The following is a 26917-nucleotide window of genomic DNA, read 5'->3' on the forward strand; positions in this document are numbered from 1 at the left end:
TCAAAATTTCACGCATTTGTGACATTGCAGAGGTTTTGGTACGTAAGGACGTACGGAGTGCCTCACGTACCAACATTTACTTGCGTGGGTAGCGTCTTCGACTGAAACACTACTTTAACACATCGCGTGCGTCCAAAGCGGTGGAAACCAAGCACGGGAACCGACGATGACAGCAGTTTCTCGAGACGTGAGTCTGTTATCTCCTCATCCACATCGTATATAACTCCTGTTGTCGTTTGTTCGTCGTACGCGGAGAATGCATGAACCGGAATGTTTCCTAATTGAACAATCGCTTTCAGCGTGTCCAATAAGGCCTTCGTAGTGACCTCCACGCACACTATGTTCTTTCGAGCATTTATGCGTATTTCTACGACTTTCCCTGGAGCGATGAGCTCAAAGTACTCCGACAGGCTCTGCCTATTTAGAGAGTTCAAGATGCCTGTCTTCGATGTCGGCACATACGAAATGGTGTACAACTGTATGCTACTCGCCTTTGTCTGTGCTTGCCGGCCAGTCGGCGATGTCTGGTTGATTTTCCTCTGCAGGCTTCGGTTTGGTACGACCACGCAGTCGCTGTCCGATGCCATATTTTCAACGGGGGAGTCATCAGAATTGTCAACGTGGACTACGCTTGGGCCGGGGTGAGAACTTACGTAAGACGCACTGTGATGTGGTCAGCCCGGTCCCGGTTGCTGGATGGGGTTTTGATCCCTCATTTTAAGGGGGAACGTCCCTCCGGGGTGTGCCAATTATTGAAAAATCATGGCAAAAGAATTAGAAAATTCACGGAGCTCGAAGCAGAAGCTGTTCTCTGTGACAACTTCTTCTTCGTCCATCAGCTGCGTAGATTCACGTGTTGCTTTACTGACGCGTATCGGGCACTTCACTGCCTCGGAAAAGGAATAATTATAGCGTCCCAAGGAACACAATTTCCGTGTGGGCAATGGGAAAACTCAGCAAGCGCAGCTCGTCCCAGCTACCGGAGCTTTACCCTCTTTCCGCTAGGGCGGCCGACGGCGCTGCGCAAACTAGAGCCTGTCTTCCCTATAGAATGAACTTCCAAGATATCAATCACTCAGCTGCCCAAGCAGGACTGAGGGTCAATGTAGGAAATAGTATAATACATATAGCAAACGCGTTGGCAACCTGCTAGACAAGCATGACTCGCGCGCACATACACGCACAAAGCTTTGATACGGCATTGGGATGACTTGATTTGATTTGATTTTGATATTGACCACCTGGGGTTCTTTCACGTGCGCCCAAATCTGAGCACACGGGCCTACACCATTTCTGCCTCCTCAGGAATGGAGCCGCCGCAGCCGGGATTCGATGCCGTGAGCTGCGGGTCAGCAGCCGAGTACCTTGGCCACTAGACCATCGCGGAGGAGCAGGGACTGGGACGAGAAAACTTTCGCAAGGTCTTAGTTTAGCTTGTCGCCTACCACTGAGCCCGACTATGAGCCGTATAATTAAAAAGGAACAGAATTATTGGGAGCCATTTGTATTTAGACAACTCTGAATCTACGACATTAAATATAGCATATCCGAAGAACTGCTTCTCATTGCATAGTGTTTGGTACGAACGGACACTGTAGAATATTAACCCCTCGGGCTTTATCAAGCATGGAAGTATCGCCGAAATAACTTGTGTTTTAGTCCTAATAAGTGGAATTTAACACACTCATGCCGTATTCGTTTTTCTTGTCGTTGTCTAATTATCTTTAATATTATCATGGAAAGTGCCAAAAAGAGAGTTCTTTTGTTACAGCGCAAAGAACTTCGTCGTACCACATGGCAAAAGTTCTAGAGTCAAGAATGAATGCTTTAATCTCAGCAATCTTAATATCGGATAATTTGTACTCTGTTTGATCATATTTTTCACCGAAAGGATTTTGCATTTATTCAATTCTATAAATTTATGGAAATTCAGAAATACACACATGGCTTGTTCTGGCTGCATTTTCTGTCTTGGACTTAGGCAACTTTCTGTGTTGCTTTTTGCCAATTTTCAGTCTAACTCTCACTGGACTAGTCGAGCACCTACCTAGCGCTGTAGAACTTTTGTCTACGCTGATAACATCTGCGTTCGGACATTAGGTGTGACAAGGCCTCAGCTTCGCGCTCGCCTTCAGAAGGCTGCTTCAGCGACGTCATGCTACCTTCATAAACAAGGTAGCATGCGAAAAATGTGCAGTGGTAGCGTTTACGCGAAAATCAATGTCTGCTTACTGCATATCGATTATTACAAAATACATGTCGTTCAGCAGAAGCCACAGGTTCTTGGCAGTCATAACAGACATAAACCTGTCGTGGGCTCAACACGTGAAATATATGATGAAGCGGCTAATCGCAACATGTGACATGTTCAAATTTCTTGCAGGAAAGATTTGAGCAGTGCCCATATCATCCATGCTACAACTGTACAGAGTGCTGTTTATCGGCTTCTTACGGTACAGCTTACCTGCAATATCTAACACCGGTAAGACCAACCTGCACGCATTTCAGAGCATTCAAGCCTAATCACTTAAGATGAGCCTTGGATTACTCCGCAGTGCTTGAACGGCTGAAACCAATGCCATCGCTCAAAATCACTCAATAAAAACGCATATTATTACCGAGACAATGCGCATGCACCACATACATTAAGCCGGGACCCCTTCCCACCACCTTGCGAGCTTCGCTGCTGAAAGGCCCTGAATGACATACGGGGCCACTGTCTGCAACCATCGTTCATCGTTTACTGAAGCGTGCGCACCTGCATCAATGCTACTGCTTCTTCCTTGGAGCTTGAGCCATCCGCGAGTTCACTGATTGATTCCGGGAATGCGGAGAAAAGCGGACTTACCGACACATGCCCTGAAACAACTGAGTCTATTCCTACTGGAACAAAACTACTGTAACCACGTGCGCATTTATACAGATGGCTCGACTACGCCGTCTAGTTCATGTGGAGCAGTGGTAATACCATCACAAGTGGTAACTCGGTGTTTTAAGACTTCACATGCGACAACGTCCACGACGGCAGAACTCGAGGTTCTGCGCAGTGCACTGGAACTCACCAATTTTGAAGAAAGACCAAGTAAGTGGGCCATGTTTTCTGACTCAAAACCAGCGTTACAGTGCCTGCTGTCAATTCTCCGACGTGGATGCCATGACCAGTTGACCTAGGAAACCGTGAAACTTCACAACCTCTTAATACAAAAATGCCACAACATCGTCTTTCAATGGTTACCTGGGCATTGTGGCATAAGCGAGAATGATTCTGCAGATCATGCTGGTCGCACGTCACGTAAAGAAACAAACATCTTTCCCATTCCGCTTTCAAGAGCGGACGTGGCGAGGCAGATTTGTCAACTGGCCCGCAGTCTCACTCTGACTGAGCGGCACATACCAAGCATACGACGTACAAGACTGCACGAGCTTGACCCTTCCCTAAAACTCCGGCCTCCACCCGGCCTACATCGACGTGAAGCTTCGCTTCGCTATCGCCTTTGGCTGGGAGTTGCTTTCACGAAAGCTTATACCACGTTATTCGGAATGACTGACAGTGCGGCATGCGATGTTGGCGGCACCGATTAAAATATCGAACACCTGCTGTGCCACTGTCCTCGATTTGCCTCACACAGGAAGCACTTGCCAACGCGATGCGGCGACTGGATGAACGGCGTCTTACTGTGCACGTGGTATTAAAGCAACGTCCACATCCCACGACAGCCCACAAGGCAGTGAAAGCCCTGATGTGTTTCCTGGGAAACACGGGCTTGCGTGAACGCCTCTGACATGCGGTGGAATTCTACACGATGCAGTAAAATTACTGTCAGTCTCTCCTTTATTTCTTTTCCATCTCTTCTCTTTTTGTCATCTTTCTTGACCCCTTCCCTAATCCCCCAGTGTAGGGTAGCCAACCGGATGTCTTTCTGGTTAACCTCCCTGCTTTCTCTCTTTTGTTGTTTTCTTCCTTTCTTTTCAGTGTTCCGGCTACATTTCTTTTTGAGCAGTCAACCAATATGTTATATGCATGTGCGCATTAGTGTGAGTGCGAGACGTTCCCAAGTGTGGACGCAGCTACAGAAAGCACGACACATAACAAGGGCGTACCTACATGCCGGTTTGTTAAGGCCTCCACATTTGTTCAGTCCTCTCGAGCGCGTCATCTAATCTTGTGTTTCAAGTGACGACATGACAATACCATAAAGCACCAATTCTTTGGTGTAATTATCGAAAAATAACTTTCCTGAACAACTCACTTTTCACACTTGAAGGACAGGCGCACCTCTGGCGCATGCGTGAGAACGTTTCTCGTGGATAAAACGTGCAGCATATGCGCGTCTTGTGTGCATTGAGCAAAGGAAGTGCTTCTTTTTGGGGTATTTTCTACATAAATTGTCAATACTTTACAACGCTGGAAAAACCGACATCCGGGTCCTTCATAGAGTCAAGGACTCAGAGTATGCGTGCAGCAGGAGAATACTAAAGGCAATGGCTAAGACAACGGCCATGGCGAGAATACGTCCAAGTGATGGGAGGCCTGCGGCGCCAAGGACGTTGTGCCCCGAAAGGGTAGATAACGCTTGTTCTCAGGGCGAGTTTCTCTGTATCAAATTTAGGCGATTGTTTTGCGCCTGCGACTGTCTTGTTGGTAAACCCGACCCTTTCTGCACTGCCAATCAACGTAGAAAGAACTTAGCATCACATAGCTAAAGCCCAGCAGCTACCTCGACGAAACCTAAAATGAACCTGCCTCACCTAGCTAAGGTCTAGAAGCAGCCAGCATACAGAATCGTCAAGTTTCGCTCTGTCAACCCGAGTGTAACTTGGCGCAAACTTCGGCATTGGATTTCACTCATAACCTTGACATCAGTGTTCATCTATTATTCGCTCTCTTTCGGTGTCTGCTCAGTGCATCCACAGCTGAGACACGATAGCTACTGTACTGGGGATCTGGCGCCGACATGGCGGCTGGAAACTTACGTCGAGTATTTCTTAAGTTGATGCAGACGACAGCGATTGCCCGGGACGCCACGGCATCTGCGGTGTGTCCGGCTCTGCTGGACATTTCTGTGACGTAAGACTTCTTCATTGAACTTCCTTGCTTTCCTGTGGTCCTAATTCCACTCGACATGACAGCGCTGCCGCAAGTATCAACATTCGGTTGCGAGCGGATATGTAGCTGGCAACGCTGGAAGCACCGTGACAGCGAAGAACTTTAAAAGCACACCCACCATTCAACCACTTTGGGATCTGGCGCCGACATAGCTGCCGGAAGCTTACGTCGAGTATTTCATCAGGTTAGTGTACTTCTACCTCTCTGTATACGGTAGGCCTTTGAAAAATCGGCGCCAGATCCCACTGCTGTTCTTTGTTTAGCGCTTTGCTACCTGTCGGCCTTGCACGCGAATACTGTCGCGTGTGGTCTTATGATGAAAACGATTTTGCTGTTATCTGGGGATTTAGAGCAAAACCCAGGCCCTCTAACACAGCAACAGGAAAAGCAGATGTTCGATACCATCATGACATTACCTTCAATGCAGATCTCTCAGTCTGCAATTCTTGATGAACTTAACTTTATCCGAGCTAACCACGAAGCGTTTCAACAAAAAATAACAGAAGAAATACATTCAGTGCGAAAAGAGCAACAGGCGCTTGAGCAGCGAGTGGCAGATGTAAATGATACATTAACGCGTGTAGAAAATAACACCCCCCTAGGTAACACGGGCAAAAAAGAACTTGAGCAACTTGCAGCTCAATGTGGAGTGCTTGCGCGTGCATGTCAGGCTATGAAAGATTGTCAGGATGACCTCGAAAGTAGGGATCATCGAAATAACCTGGTATTTTATGATTTCCTAGATAATGAGCATGAAACATGGGCACAATCAGAGGAAAAAGTTATTTTTTTTGTTGTTCTAGCGACTTACAGCTCAAAATTGCTGCTGACGCAATTGAACGAAGTCACAGAGTAGGGCGATGTTCAGCGGCGAGGAAAAGGCCCGTCATAGTAAAGTTTCTATCTTTTAAAGAAAAAGAACGTGTGCTGAAGTCTTCTAGCAAGCTAAAGGGAACCAACTTTGGAATCAGTGAAGACTATTCACCCAAAGTCAGGCTAGAGAGGAAAAAACTGATACAATACGCTAAAGGAAAGGGTGGTGATTTTAAGCTTCATTTGAATAAGTTATTCATGAATAACCAAATATTCCTGTATGACAGTGCTGAAGATATAGTTGTGTCTAGTCGTAGATAGCAATCACCTCGAAATGCCAATTTACTCACAAAATAATTAAGAAAAAATGAACTAACGTGCACCGTAGTTAACTGTCGCAGTTTGAAAAACAAAAGAACAGAATTTCTTTTGTTATTAGACATGACTAATCCACACATAGTTTTTGGCACGGAATCTTGGCTCGATACCACGATCGCAGATCATGAATTCTTTCCGTCGACCTATGCAGTATACCGAAGGGACGGCACGGCGCACGGAGGTGGTGTATTCCTAATGATCCATAACAGTATCAGTAGCGTTCGTATTCCTGGTGTTAGTAACTTGTGTGAATCTGTGTGGTGAAAGGTTATGCTGAGTGGTGGCTCAACTGTAGCTGTTGGTTCCTTTTACAGGCTCCCAGTAATACAGCACCCCAGCCTTTATTTACTTTAAGCAATATTCTCTCAACACTAAATACAACACACATAATGTTTGCCGGTGATTTTAACCTACCCGATGTTGTATGGTCCTCATTCAAACCGATAATTCACAGTGAGTCACTGCTACATAGAGCTATTCAAGAAATCGTAAATACACATCAGTTATATCAGCTTGTGACAGCCCCCACGAGGGCGTGCAGTACTAGTGCAAACGTAATAAACCAGTTTTTTTTGCAATGATCAAACGCTTGCTTCCTCTGTTGTTACAGTACCAGGTATTAGTGATCACGACGTTGTCCTTGTTAAAATGTGCTTAGCGGTAGCTCAACAACAAGCTTCGGGGCCCAGAAAGGTGTTTTTATATAAAAAAGAGACTGCGCTTCTATTTCAACAAAACTAGACGCTTATTTACCTGAGTTTCAAGAACTACGCTCGTGTTCTGACGTGAACGGCTTGTGGAATGATCTAAAAACAAAGCTGTTACCTCCAACTCAAACGTCTGTACCATCGCGAGTTATATCCGGCAAACAACAAAATGGTAAACCATGGCTAAATAAGGAACTCCGAGTGCTCATAAACAGAACAGATCGTCTATATCGCAAATATTGTCACACGTCAGACCTTGAAACATACAAACAGATGAAACTACTTGGTAAGAAGATAAAAGATTTGAGGAAAGCAGAGAGAGCATACTTGAGTGATCTAAGTATTAGGGTGAAAACTAACCCAAAACTCTTCTGAAGATACGTTAAAAGAAAGACAAAGGTTCCTGGTGGTATTCCTGATATAAACGATGATACTAAATACTTGTCGGGCAGTACAAGTAAAGCTGAATGCTTTAACTGGTACTTTCAGTCCGTGTTTCTGGTTTCGTCAGCGGCTCAAACTACAATGTGCAACACAGTGACGTTATCGGAAATGGCGGAGTTTGAAATTTCAGAACAAGGTGTTGCATCTCTTTAAAAAACCTTAGTGCGAACTCCGAATCAGGGCCAGATCAAATTTCAAACGTCATTTTAAATAACTGTGCCCTGTAAATAAGCCCATTTCTTACAGCTGTGTTCGGAAATTTTTTATTGCCGGGTGCATTACCTGATGACTGGAAACGAGCAAATCTAATTCCTATTTTCAAGAGTGGTGACAAGTCAAGTACTTGCAACTATCGGCCCATTTCGTTAACGTGTGTGTCTTGTAAGACACTTGAGAGTATTATATACTTGAACTTGGCGAAGCATCTTGAGACTAACAATTTTTCCTGTCCAGCACAGCACGGTTTCCGGAAAGGGTTTTCCTGTGATACGCAACTCGTAGAATTTACACATGACATCGCCGCAACATTAAACTCTGGTAGCCAAATTGATTGCATTTTTTCAGACTTTTGCAAGGCTTTTGACGCTATCACACACTCGCTCCTTTTACTGGAATTATCTTGTCTCAATATATCTGCTAACACAATGGCATGGCTACAAGCTTATCTCTCATGCAGGAAAGAATGCATCATCATCGATGGCGGGTCGTCGTCACATGTAGACGTCATTTCAGGAGTGCCACAAGGCTCCGTCGTGGGGCCGCTTCTCTTTTTCATTATATCAATGATCTTGCTGATTAATTGATTTGTGGAGTTTAATGTCCCAAAACCACCATATGATTATGAGAGACGCCGTAGTGGAGGGCTCCGCAAATTTCGACCACCCGGGGTTCTTTAACGTGCACCCAAATTGAGCACACAGGCCTACAACATTTCCGCCTCTATCGAAAATGCAGCCACAGCAGCCGGGATTCGAACCCGCGACCTGCGGGTCAGCAGCCGAGTACCTTAGCCACTAGACCACCACGGCGGGGCGATCTTGCTGAATGCGTTGACAGTCAAGTGAGGTTGTACGCAGATGACTGCTGCATATATCGCGAAATTAAGTGCACTCAAGATTCCGAACAACTGCAGAAAGACCTTGACTCAGTAATAGCATGGTGCAGTATGTGTGAAATAGAGCTAAACGCGCCAAAGTTCTGTGTCGTTAGGTTTACCAAGAAAAAACAGCCTTTTATCACAAAAACTTCATGGAAAGGATACAATTATCCAAGGTAAATGAATATAGGTATCTTGGCGTTGTCATCAACAGCACACTATCGTGGAATGATCACGTTCGCATGGTATCAGTTAAAGCCAGTCGCGTGCTGAACATCCTACGCCGCAATTTCAGAACCGCCCCCTCTGCCCCGCCACGGTAGTCTAGTTAATAAAGAAAAAAAAAAGCCACGGTGGTCTAGTGGCTAAGGTACTCGGCTGCTGACTCGCAGGTCGCGGGATGAAATCCCGGCTGTGGCGGCTGCATTTCCGATTGAGGCGGAATTGTTGTAGGCCCGTGTACTCAGATTTTGGTGCACGTTAAAGAACCCCAGGTGGTCAAAATTTCAGGAGCCCTCCAATATGGCGTCTCTCATAATCAAATGGTGGTTTTCGGACGTTAAACCCCACAAATCAATCAGAACCGCCCCTCTGTTCTTAAACAAGTTCTTTACGTGTCAAATGTACGCCCGATTTTAGAATATGCTTGCACTGCCTGGGCCCCGGCCACAAAGTTAAATATTGATGCATTGGAGCGCATTCAGAAACGTGCCGCTTGGTTTGTGACGGCTACGACTTCACCAGAAGGTCTAGCGAAATTGTTAGTTCTCTTGGTTGGCCGTTACTCTCCTCAAGGCGTAAATATATCAGGCTATGCCTTTTCTACAACCTGATACGTGACAAACTGGTATCGATAAAAACAAATACATCAGACCACCAGCATACATCTCATCACGTCGGGACCATCCTTTGAAGGTGTGTGAATATACGTGCCGAACATCAACGTATACAAATATTTTTTTCTTAAAACTATACACGAATGAGAAAGTCTTCGAAAAAAACATTGTGACCGCCCCTTTCACAGCGTTTCCTTCCCTTTTAAAGGAGTATATGGTCACAATGATATTGTATGCTGTGATTTAGGTATTTTTGATTTGTTTCTTCTGTTTGTGTGTCATGCAATTCAACTTGTCCCCACTAATATAAATATACTTTGAATTTGTAAACCCCCTACAAAAATGCCCTCAGAGGGCGCTGTAGGTATAAGTATAAATAAATAAATAAGTAAATAAGGTATATCGGGCACAAAAATGTAACTATTTCGCTGTGCGGTTTTTATGGCGCCTTCACTAGACTCATGAGATGCTACACTTAAAATACTTCCTATCTTATGTTTTGAACGAAAAATGAGTAAGGCGACTGTCCTCACAAAGGTAAATTGAGTTTTCAGAGATTATTTAAAGCGCCATGGTGTGCAATCTTCACCGGTGCAAGATGTCTTACGTGGTGATAACCCCACGAACCATACCAAGGAGAATAAAAATGAAACGTCATGGGAAAGCTCCAGCACCTAAAGTTAACACTTTTGTGTTAAAGTGTTTCAATCAAAAACTTCTGAAAACTATGAAGCGCTTACGCCATGGTTACTAAGAGAACAGTAATGTTTAAATTTGCGTTTTCTGCTCGAACAACGAAGTTTGCGTGTCCTGAAGCTGTGAAATCGGGCGCTAATGGCATATTTATCCACACCAGCATGCCTCCAAGTTAATAGAGCTACTCCGCATTCTTTATTGAACTTTCAGAATTCACGTCAGCTCTGGCTCTTCGAAAACATTTCGATTATGCAAAGTGCGCGAAATATGCGGGTGATACACACTCTGCTCTGCCGTCGATCCCACAGTCCATTTGCAGAACGAGTTTCAAGAGCTGCTATTTCAAACTTCTGGACAGTGGCACAAGTTTCGCAATAATTTATCTCGACACACGGCACCTGTCATGAGAGTTGCGTAAGGGTGCTTCACATTTTCCCCTGAAGGACAAAGCACCTGTATATATGCCTGTTCTTGTATGTTTGCGTTAGCTCGGAAAGAACCAACAAATTCAGTGACATATGTCCTTCTATTCATGGATAGTCCAATCACTCATGTACTTATAGCAGTAGGAACCCTGGCAGTGTCCAGAATTCAATGACAGTATCTTGGTTTTCACGTTCTCAAACAACATACTTATGAAGTAGGAAAAAATTTTCACTTTCATGCTCTGCAAATTTTGATCTACTGGTGTGCTTTAACGCACAGAGAAATCGCACAGTATACGGGCCTCAAGCATAACGCATTCATTGAAAATCCAATGCTGTGGCCGGTATAAACCCCGGCACCATCGGGTCAGTAGCCGAGTACATGCAACCGCTATGCCACCACGGCGTATCGTCATTGGTATCACTGACTTCGGAAGAACAGTAGAAAGCTTGTGTTCAGAGTGTGCGTAAAACATGACAACTTGCGTACGTGTAGTCTCTATAAATTGAGAAACGCAGAATGGGTGTAAATAATAAAATGGGACTGAACTTTCATGAGTAACGCCGTAACATTTACGACTTCAGTGATGCCTTAGGTGCAGTAGGGATGCCAACATCCCAATATTTCATAAATATTCTTCATGAACTTCATTAAAATGGCATGTTTTAATTTTTCTGTAATATCTTCACCAAGGTTATTCTTTTATGGAAGCAAATAAGCCCTTTAGTTTATTTAGCCTTTATATCAGGCTTACTTCAAGAAGTAATGTAAAAAAATGCATGCGAGTCCTTGGTTAGGTGCATAAGAAAGAAATCTGCTTCAACATATAACTCCACTATTAGGCCTTCATAAGACGTGTTTAGTGGAGTGCGGTGTAGGCGTTTGCTTGGCTTCACCGGCTACCAAACCTGAAAGTTCTTGAGGTGGCTTTCCTGTATTCAATCTCCGTAATGTGTATCCTACAGTAAAGCACATACACATGATCATTGCCACTGCCCTTAATTAGCAGTGGAATGCACACCTACGTAATTAATTGCAGAATAAAAAACAAACCTGTCTACGGTTTCCAAATTTTGCATGACATGGCTGATGGCTGATCACTTGCGTTTTTTTTTCAAAATACTAATAATATTCCTGATGACATTATTTTCTGCCCAGCCAGAAGAAATTTCGTCCAACCACTCACGTCCTGGACAAGTACCCGATTAAGTCCACCATTAACAAAAAAATCTGGGTTAAAATTCATAATGCCGTGTAAATACCTAAACCAGAATTGAAAGAATAAATAAACTTCTTTCGTGTAATTCAGAAGTATTGGGGTATTTTTACGAACCGCAAATTATACAAATTCATTTCCAGCGAATCTTAATTTTGTGAGACGGACTATGTTTCGCTGCGTAACATCCTCAATACATCTTGGAACGCATATACTTTTTGCCCATCCCTTCGCTAGCTGATGGTCATAATACGAACCCGCAAATTCTTTACTAATTCATTCCGACTTGTTACAAGTGAAATGCGCGCAACACATTCATTTTTATTCAGGGCACTTATTTTCAAGTTTCATCGCCGATCACAGTATAAACTAGGATTGTTAACAACGCAGTCATAAAACCTTCATTGCGCTAGCAAAGATATACATCGGAGTTAACAGTTCTTGCCCTCAGAGAATGAAAAAACTCTAAAGGAAGTAGAGAATGTGTAAAAAAAACGTTATGTAGCATACGAAGGTCGTAAAACGCAGATAAATAATAAAAACTGAGAACGATGCTGCAAAGGAAAGGTACGCTAAGCTGGTGAGCATTGATTGATTGATTGATTGATATGTGGGGTTTAACGTCCCGAAACCACCATATGATTATGACAGACGCCGTAGTGGAGGGCTCCGGAAATTTCGACCACCTGGGGTTCTATAACGTGCACCCAAATCTGAGCACACGGGCCTACAACATTTCCGCCTCCATCAGAAATGCAGCCGCCGCTGCGGGGATTAGAACCCGCGTCTCGCGGGTCAGCAGCCGAGTACCTTAGCCACTAGACCACCGCAGCGGGGCGAGAGCTGGTGAGCAGACTTTAGACGTTCAGAGAAATAATCGTCGCTATTCGAAGTGAAAATGGGCAATCTGTGCTTCCCAATACGAACACTGCCCAAGCCAAAAAGTGAAATTAAAGCTGAACATCTGACATCAACTTCAGCTGGCAAACATAAGCGATGGGTACCAAAAATAGAAAAAAAGACATCTCCCAATGAGTATAGCTTGGTGAATACTTTATCAACGTCCAAAAAGGGCATTCCCAACACACAATTTCGAATATTCCTCTTGAATGCTCGTTATATTTTTGAGTACGAAAACGTATTCACACTTCATTTCGTAGAGAGCAGTGAGGTTTCAGTTTTAGTCGCGATAAAAGCCGGCGGTATCGAAGTGAAAACTGTCCTTCGCTTAAACTCTCCTCACTAATACATAAACGCCACAAAGTGCGAATACCACGTTCACTTTGTTCTACTAAGCCCGTTGTTTTGCTATTTGAAACCTTAGTCCCTTTTTGACATAAACTTATCAGGGAAAGTGCATGGAGCGTTGAAACACATCGACGATGGCGGGAAATAAACATGGAAACGAACTCTGTCGTTGATGCTCGAGGCGTACATATTCAAAAGCAATCTTTCTCCGGCGCCCAGATACACGTCGAACGCGTTCCGTGACAAACGGTCGCTAGCAGCGCGAATTTCGCGATTGTGCATGAACCAAAAACGGTGCTTTCTCTGATGTTTTCGTCGATCTGCCAATGTCAGGTGTACGGACAACAGCACAAAGGAAGGGTTTCGGAGCTTTTATGGAACATGTCAGCTTGCCTCTTCGGTTGCGTTTTGCCCTAGCACTCAACGCGGTTTCATCCGTACAGCTGACGTGGGCAAGGCCTATGGTGAAACTTCCTCGCCTTTCTCCACCATTCATTTTAATCGTAGTGGCATTGATTTTGCCTGTCTTATAAGTTTGTCATGCAAACGGTTTTCAATTGACAAGAGACAGGGACGGTCTTTCTTTCACACTTTTTTTTTTGCAAAGACAAGTACTTTGTCGACAGAGAGACACAAAATAATGGAGAATATATAGAAGCATTCCACATTAGATAAATGAGTGATGATTTCAAAATTAGGTGATCAGCCTTTTTGAGCAGCAGCAGTCGTTATGATTTCTGACACTGCGTTTTGTTGTACATAATAAAATGTACGTTTATTAGTGGATCGTGGCGTCTCAATATGTCATCGTGTTTAGTTCCCACCAGGTGTGCTTGCGACCATGTTGTATTGAAGTATCGTTCTTGACCCTAATGAATTACGTTTGTATTCGCCTTCGTGTTCTTTCAGTCTTCTCTTCGTCCGTTTTGTATGTTGCCGAGTGAATGATGAATAGACAGAGTGAATGGTCGGTGGTGCAATATTTGTACGTTATAAACTACTTAAATGCAACTAGTAATGCTGAAAGTTTTTGCAACCTGTAAGAGTCCTTGCAATTAGTGGACTCTTATTAAAAAATTCTTCCCGCTGATATTTAATACGGAATGCGTGACAAACATACCTACATTGTACAAGTGAATATTTAGGCTTGGTTAAGCGCTAACCGAATGCTCGCAACGCTTACTGTATTCACCATCCCTTGGTAGTAATAATTTATAACGTGACAGATGCAGCAATGCGATGGCAAAACGCACAAAAATATTTTAGTTCTAAATGCTGCGTTGCTTTTGGTTAATCTTAATAATTTGATAAAATCCATCAATGTGATTTAATTTAGCACTTATATTGATTCTTCAGAAGTTTTATGATCATTGCTTAGCATATGGTGTACATTCGCAAAGAATAAAAGTTGTATTTTCTTTCTAATGAGACTTCGGAGCTGCACTACTTGGTACCAATTCATGAGTATGGCTGCGCTGAACCACCTTGGTGGGGTAGCGGCTATTGATTCAAAGGTTGTAGAATTTCATAGCGGCCGCAGCAGCTGCACTTTCATTGGAAGCAAAAATGCTTGAGGCATGTGTACTTAGATGTGCATTCAGGTTAAAAAAACACCAGTGGTCAAAATTTCTGGAGCCCTCAACAACGGTTCTTCTCACAGTCATATCGTGGTTTCAGGGTATCAAACCTTATCAATTATTATTACTATGATGGCTCCGCGAGCTTACAGGCACTGTTATGACTTCATTTGGCTGCTCGTCACATCTCTGTAGTTTTCAATAAAACCAAGTAGCAAAATACGCACTTCTTTATTTTTTTCCCATTACTAGGCCTTCCTTCCTAAATTCATGCTAAAGAACTTGCTATGCACGTTCGTTTTGCCCCTGTTCGGGCAACTAGTGGAGGCATGTGTAGACGCGGAGGCCATGACAACTTGATACATCGTTGGCCGAAGGATTTTAATACGCTGAGTCCACATAGTCATAAATGCACTAGTAAACGTAATCTGTTAAAGATGATGCACAAGATTTCACATTAAGTTTGTGAGATCCATGCACGATCGCTGATGAAAAAGCGATACTGTGGTACCACGTTGAAACTTACTCCGCATCTTGTTTATTCAACACTCGGCGATAAGTTTTCCCTGCACTCTGCGCCGTCGGCGGTGATCCCACCGACACAGCAATATTCATTTAACTTAGCTCATAATTCAGCATGAAAAGACAGGCGATGCTCCGCTGCCAGCAATGGAGTTGCACAAGCATCAGACATAAGAGAACATCACTTTTTCGGGAGTACCCGCTTCAGTAAAAAGGAAAGTACACCGACTCCTTCTTGTCATGTACGCCTACTCCTACTTGCCAAACGCAGAACTCTTCAAAAATTAGGAATACTTAAGCTTTGACTTTAAATGGCCACTCACCAGGTTTGATAATTTTGAGCTGACAAGGGCAATGCTTAGTCGAGGCGTCCATAATCACATCTGCCAAAATTTGGCATGCTACGCACCGTGGAAATGGGTAAAATTTCAAGATGAAAGCTAATGTCCTTTTTTTTAGGAGCGCGCGTCTAGAAAATGAGGGCATGGCGTGCGCGTATGAATGGCCCTACGTACACGGCAATGCAGTGACGTTGGTCTTCTACGTAGGCAACTGTTCTCTGATGTTGTCAACAGTATAGCACGTGACATGGCCTAAACTAATTAACACGACATGCGTAGTTATGTAATTTGTTGCTTGAATAGATGGATAAAACTTGAGATAAAGAATGAGACGCAATAGGGAAACGTGCGCGCCTTTCATTTTTTTTTCTCCTGTGAATTTCAACAAGATGCGGGGCTGATGTGCCAGCGTTTCGCATGCATTCGTGTCCCGTTGGTGAGCGCACTGAGCAGACGACAGCCGTGGAACATCCCTATGCGTTCGCGCACTCATTGCGCTAATGTATTCTACCACGCCTAAGCCAGCGTTTCCAAACCATCCAGCAGAAACAGGCAGAACACTTCAAAACAATGCTGTTCAAGATAAATAAAATAATTAACGCCACTCGTCTGCATGGGGGTTGGGCTCGTTCGGGCACGTCATGCGCACGTGACCTCTTGATCGGATGCAGGAGAGGGTAGGGAAGAGATTTGACTTTCGAAGGCTACGCGGAGGAGCGGCAAGGGTTTCGAGCTCGCCTCCTCTCAAACTTGTTTCGCACTGCTTGAAAAAAAAAGTTTGCTCAGCTCGTAATGAACCGATGAAAAAATTCTTATGGCAAAATGTTTCTCATCGGACCCCCAACAATTCCATGGTTTAACTAAAATTTGGTATAGGGCCTGTGAAATGACCCTTCAAGAGTAGGACGTGATTTACTTGGTGACATTTTTTGGCAGTGGAGCAAAGTATACAAAGCCAAATGGTGGAAATTCCCCCAGTGAATGTAGTTCCACGACAGCGCTCGTATTTTCCCTGTGAAATATAGAAGTGCCCCTTTTATTTTCTACGTGGAGCTATTTCAGACGGCACGCAGCTCCCACCATCAAGGTAGTCGTATTCACTTCAACTTTTTCGTTCTGACTTCGCGTTTTTGTACGCGCTACGTGATGATGAAATAAACATTTTATTTTTCGAAACAGTGTTTTCGAGTTTGTGAGCTCGGGGTCACCCTAGGTGGGAGGGTGACAAACTCTCGTCTTTTTACGTGCACCTCAAACGCTAATCGGCGTCTGCATCTACATGAAACGCTGATGGTGCGCCTCCGTCACTTTTCATAGTGCTAAGAGGCGCAAGCTAAAACGGACTACTTCGTGTAGTGATACATGTGCTGAAGCTCCGCCTCCATAGGTTTCCCTTCTGTGCAAGAAAAGTTGTCACCCAATGTAGAAATATCCTGTCCCTAGAGCACCTTTAAACCGCCTAATGCATACTTTTTATTGTATGGTGTTACTCGAGAAGTTTAAATGATGGATTACTAGAATGTGATCGATAAAGTGAAAAATGGCCTGTGTCAGTGAAGCCTACGCATATGGCTGCATTCTGTGAAATGTGTAGCATGCTTGAAACTACGACCTATTCTTCGCGTGAAATCTTCTCGAACTTGCAAACAATTAATGTGTGAGATTCAGCGTCACGAAACCACCGCATGATTATGAGAGACGCCGTAGTGGAGGGCTTCAGAAATTTCCACCACCTGTGGTTCTATGACCTGCACCCAAATCTCAACACACAGGCCTACAGCCTTTTCACCTCCAAATAAAACGCAGCCGCCGCAGCTGGGATTCGATCCCGCGACCTGCGGGTCAACAGCGAATAACCTTAGCTACTACGCCACTGCAACGGAGCAACGAACTTGTTATGCACCCAATATGTGGTCTCAAGAGAATTGGCGCAATGATGTGCGAGTATTTTACAGAGAGTGACGGGCTTTAAAGCATGAAATAATTATGATAATCACATGCTTTGATGCCCGTTCGCAAAGTAAGCTTGAACCAAGCATTATGACTGTTTTATTACATGCTGTCTTGTGAAACATGTATACATGACGCACGTGTTTTTAATGCATGAAAGTTGTTTTTGATGCCTTTCCAAGCAAGGTAAGCTACTTTAATTGGATTTACAAGCAGACGTGTGCCTGCGGGGTAGCACACTTGCTTGCCCTGCTAACAGCCCTGGCTCGATCCCCACCAGCACCCTTAGTTTCTTGTAATTTATTTTATTTTGAGCATTGTCAATTTTTTGTCCGCCCACACAATAGTGATTTCTCGCTCACAACCAAAGATGCCGACGCCGAAACTGACGCCTATGAATTTCCGCGAAAGAACCTCTTTAGCGGTTTTGCGATAAAACAGGTGCCAACTGTATATAGATATGGATATTGTGCCTTGATTTTTGAACATCGTTTGTGGAGCAGATGGAGAGGCACTGTGGCGTTACCCGTATCACTGTGTATGTTCGTGATATGGAATCATCAGATTCGTAACTACGAGAATGAAATCGCCAGAGGGGTAGCAAGCCTAATTTTGTTGCTGGGCTGAGTTTACAACGTGGTCGCCGTTTTATTACAATTTTTACGAGAGTAGCTATGAAGGCGCAGCACCGCCCAGGTAGCCCAGTTTCTTGTGTTCGACGCCTTTGGCCACAGAGACCATCAGGCACGTTGATGTTAGTCATTACTACAAGTGCTTTTCAAGTGATCAAACGTGTCGAGGGGGCACCGCTAATACGCCGTTGAAGTGGCCTTATTGGAATGAAAAACGAATCCTGTACTTGGGCAAGTGCATACTCTGTGCCGCCGTCATCTCACCGTCGTCATCATTCGTAGCCTATTTTCTGTCTAATTATATGGTTTGATAGCATTCTATTGTTGTGTACTTGTTAACTTCATGGCTTGCTTAAACTCGTGGCCACATAACCTCCACTTCCATTTCCTTTGCAAACATTTCGTTGCTTTAACTGACCGCCACCATCTCACCTACGTTCTACTTGGGCCCACCAGGATCATTTCTTTAATTTATTATCATCTAGAATGTTACCTACATCATCTTGTTACATGCTTTCGTTCACTGTATTCCCATTTACTTACCCTGCCCCTTTATTTTAATGTTCTATGGCATCCTGTGTTGTTGCGAACTTTTCTCGAGTTTGTCTGTTATCATCGAAATTACAGCTCTGCATGTTACAACTAAAGCTATACATCTTTGCCTTTGTAGGAACAACAGTTTGGTTGTGATAATTTGCGAATACCTTGTTTATATGCTCCAGTCCATCTTTCTCCCTCACTGAATTTATTTTTTCATGACTAGGCTTCCGTGTTAGCAGTTTGCCTAGGCGAATAAACAATTGTACAAAACCCCAAGTCAAGAGTTAATTGTGTTTATTTTTACCGGACTCTAAATCATTACCTTGAACAGTAGCATATGTATTTTAGCCCTAGTTTTGTACTTTTTTTAAATTAAAGCTATCAAGTCTCTTTTGCGAATTGTTGTCATCAATCATCACAGGAAATGGCTATATCATATTCAAATATTGTCGGGGAATAGAGGTCATGGACGTACTGTGAGCGCATTTTTCAATCGTAACGAAAAGATATACCATATGTTGATAGATCCGCATTTTTCATTCTGTCTTCTTGTAGTGCGATTTCATTCCATGATACCCTCCACTCACGACAACTCACAATACCTCGCCGCCATTTTTGCAAAGTGATTAAGGTTCCGGGCCGGTTTAACACATGAACACCTGATCGTAATGGCGAATTCCATTAAGATAACATCATTAGAGGGATAGTGCAGCGCGTAGTGGGAGGCAGAACACTGAGTCACTTGATCTGCCACTGGAATACGGCACGCTCCAGAAGAGAAGGTGAGAAGGTGACGAGTCAGACTACCATGTGATGGAAACATGCCAAGCCTCAGCGTTCTCAGTGGGTCAGCAACAAAATACGCGTGAAATTGGTGAGTCACATGCTCTCCATTATCCTCATATATAGTATATTTCTGCAACATTGCATTCAGCGGACATCCAGCTGTCATTATCACCACCGGTACAAAACAGTGGTGTCAATTTACACACGGCTGCCGCCACACTTTCAGTCTTAAGAAAACATTGGAGACTTACGTTCAAAGGCCATTTGACCCTGATTGACTTCGCCTACTCCGCTTATCAGGCGGAAGCACAACGAACAGCTCCTGGCTGCTTTCGGTGCCGCAGAAGCGATCTCGCTCTACCACTCTACCATTGGATGACAGTGCTCTTACTGCTGTTAGAGGACTTCTCTTCGAGCACCTTCAGCGGGTTTTGAGTGCTCCTGCTCTATACCAAATGAACTCACCATAAGGATATGTGCAGATTTTGGTCACAGAACTTCTTGCTCGTATTTAATTACAGAAACTCATTCCAAGAATACGAGCAATATATTTTCAATCAAACAATTGAATTATTCAAAATTCTAATGCATAGTGACCTTTCACTAAAAAAATTTGTTTCTGCAAATGCATACTATATTGTAACGATGTTGAAGGACTCAGAGTGTAATAAAACATGTTTATTAAAGGGCGAACCTGTGCCCACAACTCAAAGGGACTATGGTCGTAGCACGTTACAGCAGAACACCAAAGATGTCTTCTTCTTCTACTTCTTCAAGAGGAGTCCCAAGCGCGGGGCGCACATCAGCCGGGGCCTGCTGGGTTCTCGTGCTATCATCATCGTCTCTGCGCAACCCGAGACGGCGCGCATGTATGTCCCTGTGCGCGCGCTGATGGGCGCGTTGTTTGAATGGAGGCACCATGTCGTGGCATAATCCCCTTCCTCATACGCATCGTCCCGATGCGTCAGGCAACGAATAGATTCGTGGTAGGCGTGACTAGTTTTCCGGTGATCTTTCGTAGTAAGGCTTCATCCGGGCTACATGTACAACCTCTGTAGGGTTGCGGCGTTTTGAGCTCCCGTGTATAGCAGATCTGACCTGGTAAGTTACATCGCTTACACGATCGGGTACTTCGTAAGGCCCGAAGTAGCGGCTAAAAAGTTTTTCAGAAAGTCCATGGCGACGCACTGGGGTCCATATCCATACTTTGTCACCTGGTTGAAAATGCGCTTCGGTACGACGCTGATTGTACCGATAGGAGTCGACACGCTGTTGGCGGCGTATTCTGTATCTCGCCATCTGTCGTGCTTCCTCGGCTCTTTGCAGGACGTCGTCTAGGCGAGGTGGATTGCAGCTTTCATCATTCAGTGGTAACATAGCATTCAGTGGAGTGGTGACTGTTCGGCCGAATACAAGTTGAGATGGTGTCACTCGCGTTGTTTCTTGAACGGCTGTATTATATGCGAACGTGATGTAGGGCAATATTTCATCCCACAGTTTAGGTTGGACGTCGACATACATTGAAAACATATCAGTCAGAGTTTTGTTCAGGCGCTCCGTTAGGCCATTTGTTTGACGATGGTATGCTGTAGTTCTTCTCTGGTCTGTATGGGTCATTCGGATCAGACATTTCATTAGGTCTGCAGTAAAAGCTGGGCCACGATCTGTAATTACGACGCTGGGTGCACCATGTCTGAGGACTATGTTGTTGATGAAGAACTTGGCAACTTCAAGAGCTGTTGCACTGTACAGCGAGTCAGTCTCAGCGTAACGAGTGAGATAGTCCGTGGCTACAACTATCCACTTCTTGCGTGCAGTCGATGTCAGAAACGGGCCTTGGAGATGTATACCGACTTGTTGGAATGGGGCATGCGGTGGTTCTATATGCTGGAGGAGGCCTGCAGGTTTCACGGATGGAGTTTTGTGTCTTTGACACTCACGACAAGTTTTCACATAGCGCTGAACTGATGATAACAGTTTTGGCCAGTAGTATTTTAGGTGAATTCTGGCAAATGTACGGCTGACACCCATGTGTCCAGATGTTGGCTCATCATGACATGCGTGCAGAATCTCGTTTCGTAAAGGTGCAGGTACAACGAGTAAATTCTTGTCACCATGAGGCTTGAAGTTCCTCTTGTAAAGGACCCCTTCTCAAAGACAGAACGAAGGGAGCCCTCTGGATAAAGTGCGCGGGACTTTAACGTTGAGTCCTTGGAGACGCTGCATAAGCGGCAGCAAATCGGGATCATTTTGTTGTTGTTGAGCGATTTCTGATGTCTGGACGACGCCTAGAAACGGGAAGTCTTCTTCCTCCGGCTCACTTGTCTCCACTGGTGTGCGTGACAGGCAGTCGGCATCGCTGTGCTTTTTCCCAGATTTGTATACCACAGTAACATCGTACTCTTGTAGCCTATGGCAACATCTTGCTAGTCGGCCAGAGGGATCCTTAAGATTCGCCAGCCAACACAGGCAATGGTGGTCACTGACTGCTCAGAATGGTCTACCGTAGATGTACGGCCAAAATTTACTTATGGCCCAGATGTCCGCGAGACACTCTTTTTCGGTTGCAGAGTAATTTGTCTCAGCTTTCGAAAGCTTGCGGCTGGCATACACTAGCACTTTTTCTTGGCCGTTTTGCCTATGGACTAGAAAGACTCCAAGGCCGACGTTACTCGCATCGGTGTGAACTTAAGTTCCGGCAGTCTCATCGAAGTGGGCGAAGATTGGAGAGGCTTGCAGGCCTGTTCTTAACTCATCAAATGCTTCTTGTTGTTCACTTTCCCACATAAAGGGCACTTCGTCTTTTGTTAGAGTAGTAAGTGGTTCAGCATTGTTCGAAAAATTTTTCACAAATAGCCGATAGTACGCGCATAAACCCAGGAAGCGACGTACTGACTTCTTGTCTTTGGGTGTTGGGAACATCGCAATGGCAGCTGGCTTTTCGAGATCTGGCCGAACGCCGTCGGAGCTGACGACGTGTCCGAGGAAGCGAAGCTCTTCAAAAGCGAAGTGGCATTTTTTCAAGGCTTGATGGTCAAGTCTGCTGAACCAATGGCTTCTAATACTGTGCGGAGTCGCTCTAGATGTTGGTCGATGGTAGCGGAAAATACGGCAATGACAACGTCATCCAAGTACACCAAGCAGGACTGCCATTTCAGTCCCGTGAGGACAGCGTTCATCATTCTCTGAAACGTCACTGGCGCTCTGCACAGGCCAAAAAAAAAGCGCTTTAAATTTGTAGAGGCCGTCTGGGGTTATGATTGCCGTGTTTTCACGGTCGCGCTCATCCACCTCAATTTGCCAATATCCGCTCTTGATATAAAGTGATGAGAAGTATTTCGCACTCCGTAGTCGATCGAGTGTATCATCAATACGCGGCAGAGGGTATACATCCCGTTTCGTTACGCTGTTCAGTTTCCGATAGTCGACGCTGAATCAAAGGCTGCTATCTTTGTTTTTAACAAACACTACGGGAGACGCCTATGGACTGCTGGAAGGCTGGATCACGTCATCTGAAAGCATCTCCTCCACTTGTTTCTTGATGACGTCTCTTTTCTTTTGCGATACTCGATATGGGTGTTGGTAAATCGGTCTCGTGGATTCTTGTGTTATAACACTGTATTTTGCAACAGCCATGCGTCGCACCTTAGAGGACGTTGAAAAGCAGTCCGAAAATTCTTTTATAAGGGCGAACAATCGTTTCTTTTTATATTCTGAGAGCCTATGAGTGAAGTTAACTGATGCGTCGATGTTGAAGGTCTCTTGTGGAGTGGTTGGCGTTGTCGCTAAACTGCATAGTTCCGTCGCCATTCAGGACTCGTGGAAAAAGGCGATAGCCATACCTTGCGCGATGTGCTGACATTCATTCCCAAAATTCGTAAGGAGGACAACTGAGCGGCCATTCCTTAAGTGAACAACACCCCTCACCACGCAAACTCCTTTGTTTGAAATGAGCTCTAGGTTTCCATCCGCTATTCCTTCGTGGTCACAAAATGCCTTATTTTCAACGAGCACCATTACACTACAGCGTGGTGGCACTGTGACGTCGTCATCAACAACGCGCAGAGCAGAAGACGTTGCTTTTCCGATTCCTCCACCGACATAGCTTGTTCGGTCGAAAACGTTACACTGGATCTGCGCAGATTATTTATGGCTCCATTGGCTTGCAAAAAATCCATTCCTAGTATAAGCTCCCTCGAACAGTCTGGCAGTACGACGAACTCAGCAACGTAAGTAAAGCCTCTTATTTCGAGCCTTGAGGTGCATCTGCCAAGTAGTGTAATAGTGTGGCCACCTGCCGTGCGTATCTGTGCCCCACTGCATTCCGTCACAGCTTTTTTCAGTTTCTTTGCCAATTTGTGACTCATTATTGAATAATCAGCGCCGGTGTCAACTAAAGCATTTAGCTCGTATCCGTCTATATTCAACCGCAAATCTGAAGTAATCTTCGCACTGCTGCGCTTATCCTCTGTAAACATAGATAGCATCGTCACCTTGAAACCGTAATGGAGGATCTTCGCAACTGTAGTTATCAGCGGCCTCACCTCCACAGATCGCTCGCTTCAGTTTTCCGGGTGTGGGCTTGTAGAACGGTGCCTAGACCGTGCAGAAGAAGCACGTGGGCTGGGTGATCGGTAACGCCTGGGCGACGGCAATCTTGGCTGATGTTGGCGTGGAGTGAGTGGGCTCTGGTACGTGAACAAGTACTCTTGTATCTCCGTTGGCCGTTCACCGTTTCGAGGGCATGGTGCGTACAACGGAAAGCCCCTTAATCCTGCCTGTCGGTAAGGGCAGAACCTATACAGGTGGCCTGCATCCCCGCAATAGAAACACAAAGGCCTGCGCTCATGGTCACGCCAGATGTCACTTTTCTTGGGCCTTTGATCCACGTGGCGAGCTACACCACGGGCTCGTGGCAGGTAGGTAGCCGTCGGTTCCAGTGGACGAGGTGTGGATGAGGTGTGGACGAGGTGCGCTGCGTATCGTCTGTGGGCGAGGAGAGGCCATCGCAACTGCTGCATTGGTGTGCGCCGCGGGTAGTCTGAGTATTTCAGAGTACGTTGGGATGCGTTGGATCGGCTGTGGCGCACGCTCCGGCTCACTTATTATCTGCCTCAGTTCATCTCGTACTACGTCGACGACAGACAGTGTCGCTGTAGTGTGAGGTGCTTGCAACTTGCTGAGCTCTTCCCTGATCACTGACCTGATGAGTTCTCGCAGGGCGTCCATGTCACTTCGCTGGCCTCCAGAGAAGACATTAGCAGGTGCGTAGTTTATGTTTCGATTGTACTGTCGAGCCCGCTGCTCTAGCGTTTTCTCGATGGCTGTCGTTTCCGTATGAAACTCCGCAACTGTTCGTGATGGGTTGCGGACGAGAACAGTGAATAGCTCTTGCTTCACCCCACGCATGAGGTGGCGTAGCTTCTTATCTTCAGTCATATGGGAATCTGCGCGCTTGAACAGGCGGATCATGTCCTCGATATACATTGCGACACATTCGTTGGTGAGTTGGTTTCTGGATTGAGCGCAGCCTGCGCCTTTATTTTGCGATCCGCGCTGGCATAAGTCGCCAGAGCTTGTCGCCGAAATTCATCCCAGGTCGTAAAGGAGGTTTCATGGTTCTCATTCCACGTCTTTGCGAAGTCCTCCAAAGCAAAGTATATGAGGCGGAGCTTCTCTCCCTCGTTCCAACCGTTCAAACTTGCCCCTCTCTCAAAGAGGTTCAGCCAATCTTCTACGTCTTCATACGAGTCGACATGAAATACTGGTGGCTGATGAGGCTGATTTATCACTACTTGGGCCGGTGTTACATGACTTGTCATGGTGGTGGCGTCCATTGACTGAGTTCTCCTTGGCGTGAAGTGGAGTGGACTAAATTCTGGTGAATCACCTCGAAGATGGCGACTGGTCCTCTGATGCACAGGTGTCAGCTCCCTAGGATCAACTCGCTGGTGGTCGGGGCTACACTGTCCTGCGTTTGTAGGGCTTTGACTAATTACCCAGCACCTCCACCAGAAATGTAACGATGATGAAGGACTCGGGGTGTAATAAAACGTATTTATTAAAGGGCGAACCTGTGCCCACAACTCAAAGGGACTATGGTCGTAGCACGTTACAGCAGAAGACCAAAGATGTCTCCTTCTTCTACTTCTTCAAGAGAAGTCCCAAGTGCTTGGCGCACATCAGCCGGGTCCAGCTGGGTTCTCGTGCTATCATCATCGTCTCTGCGCAACACTAGACGGCGCGCATGTATGTTCCTGTGCGGGCGGTGATGGGCGCGTTGTTTGAATGCAGGCACTATGTCGCGGCAATATGAATACTTTGCTCGTGTAAGATAATGCATCAAATATCACACGAATTTACGAGAAGATAATGCAAAAATAGGCACAGATTTACGCAAAGACGGAGCTATAGTGTATTATGAATTATACTTTCAAACAGACTATTTCAAATGTGTCATTTCTCGCCTCAAAATTGAACACTAAATTCATCCACCGAAATATTTCATCAAAAGACAGTGTGCCCTCACGCTCGTAAAAACAGAAAACCTGATGCGCGGAAACGTAAGTATTTCAAGGCATATACTCTGTACTCTGTACTCTGCATATACAGAGTATGGCATATACTCTGTATGTATACACTGATCGGCAGGCCTATGATTGTTTAGTAACAAATTATATAATGCTTTGTAGGCCAGAAGCTTGCCTTGGAAACGAAATTTCCCGCAATAATTACCGGTTTTCTCGTGTTATCTCTTCCCTTTCCATCTTCAAGACAAGTCTTTGTGCAGAAACTCGAAGAGCTAATCAAACATTTTCAAACAGCTAGCAGCTACTGTCTTTAAGGTAATATGGCAAAGGCTCAAAAACCTTTTTTTTTCTGAACACACAAAACAACGCAATCTATTCCCCGTGATTACACACATCAAATAGCAGTTTGATATTCAAAAGAGCACTCGCCAACTGCAGAAACGTTCAAAAAGTATAAGCATAAAGGATAAATAATTGCACAAAGAATAATTTCATGTGGCCAGAAGTAACGTCTACACTCTAAACCACGAAGGGGCGAAATGGGAGTGAAATGGGTATAAAAGCTGCATGTCGTCCCCGCCACCAACAGTCAGTCAGCAGAGGGATTGACCCCCGTATTCTGAAACCTCCCTTCACTCAACGCTTCGACTTCACTTGAGAAAGCTGATGGGAGCGCCATCTTTAGGCACGGCAAGTCTCTGCATATCAGCAACAGTCTTCTGCGATTCTTGAGCAGCGCAGCGTCATTTTCAGCCGAGTGGTGGCGCAGTGCTCAACTCTGTCAAGTGAAGGGTGAAAGTCGAGTTGAGAAGCGTTTGTGAATACGGGGGTAACTGCAAGACGAGGGTGCCATGTGCAAACTAAGGGAGGAGTGGTTTGGCCAAATAGAGTAACGTTAATGCTCATGGACCTTTCCGGCAAAGTGGCGGCCTCGAAGGAATGTTCAGCATGCGCGTTAGCAAATAGTTCCCTAAACAAATAAGCTGTTAACAGTCTACTTAGTGTAAATAGTCGTGGCAACTACGGTGGCTACGGCAGGAACAAATCAACATTGTTTATATGGCATGAAATT

This window comes from Rhipicephalus microplus, chromosome 4 (assembly GCF_043290135.1).
Source record: "Rhipicephalus microplus isolate Deutch F79 chromosome 4, USDA_Rmic, whole genome shotgun sequence".
Taxonomy (NCBI): Eukaryota; Metazoa; Arthropoda; class Arachnida; order Ixodida; family Ixodidae; genus Rhipicephalus; species Rhipicephalus microplus.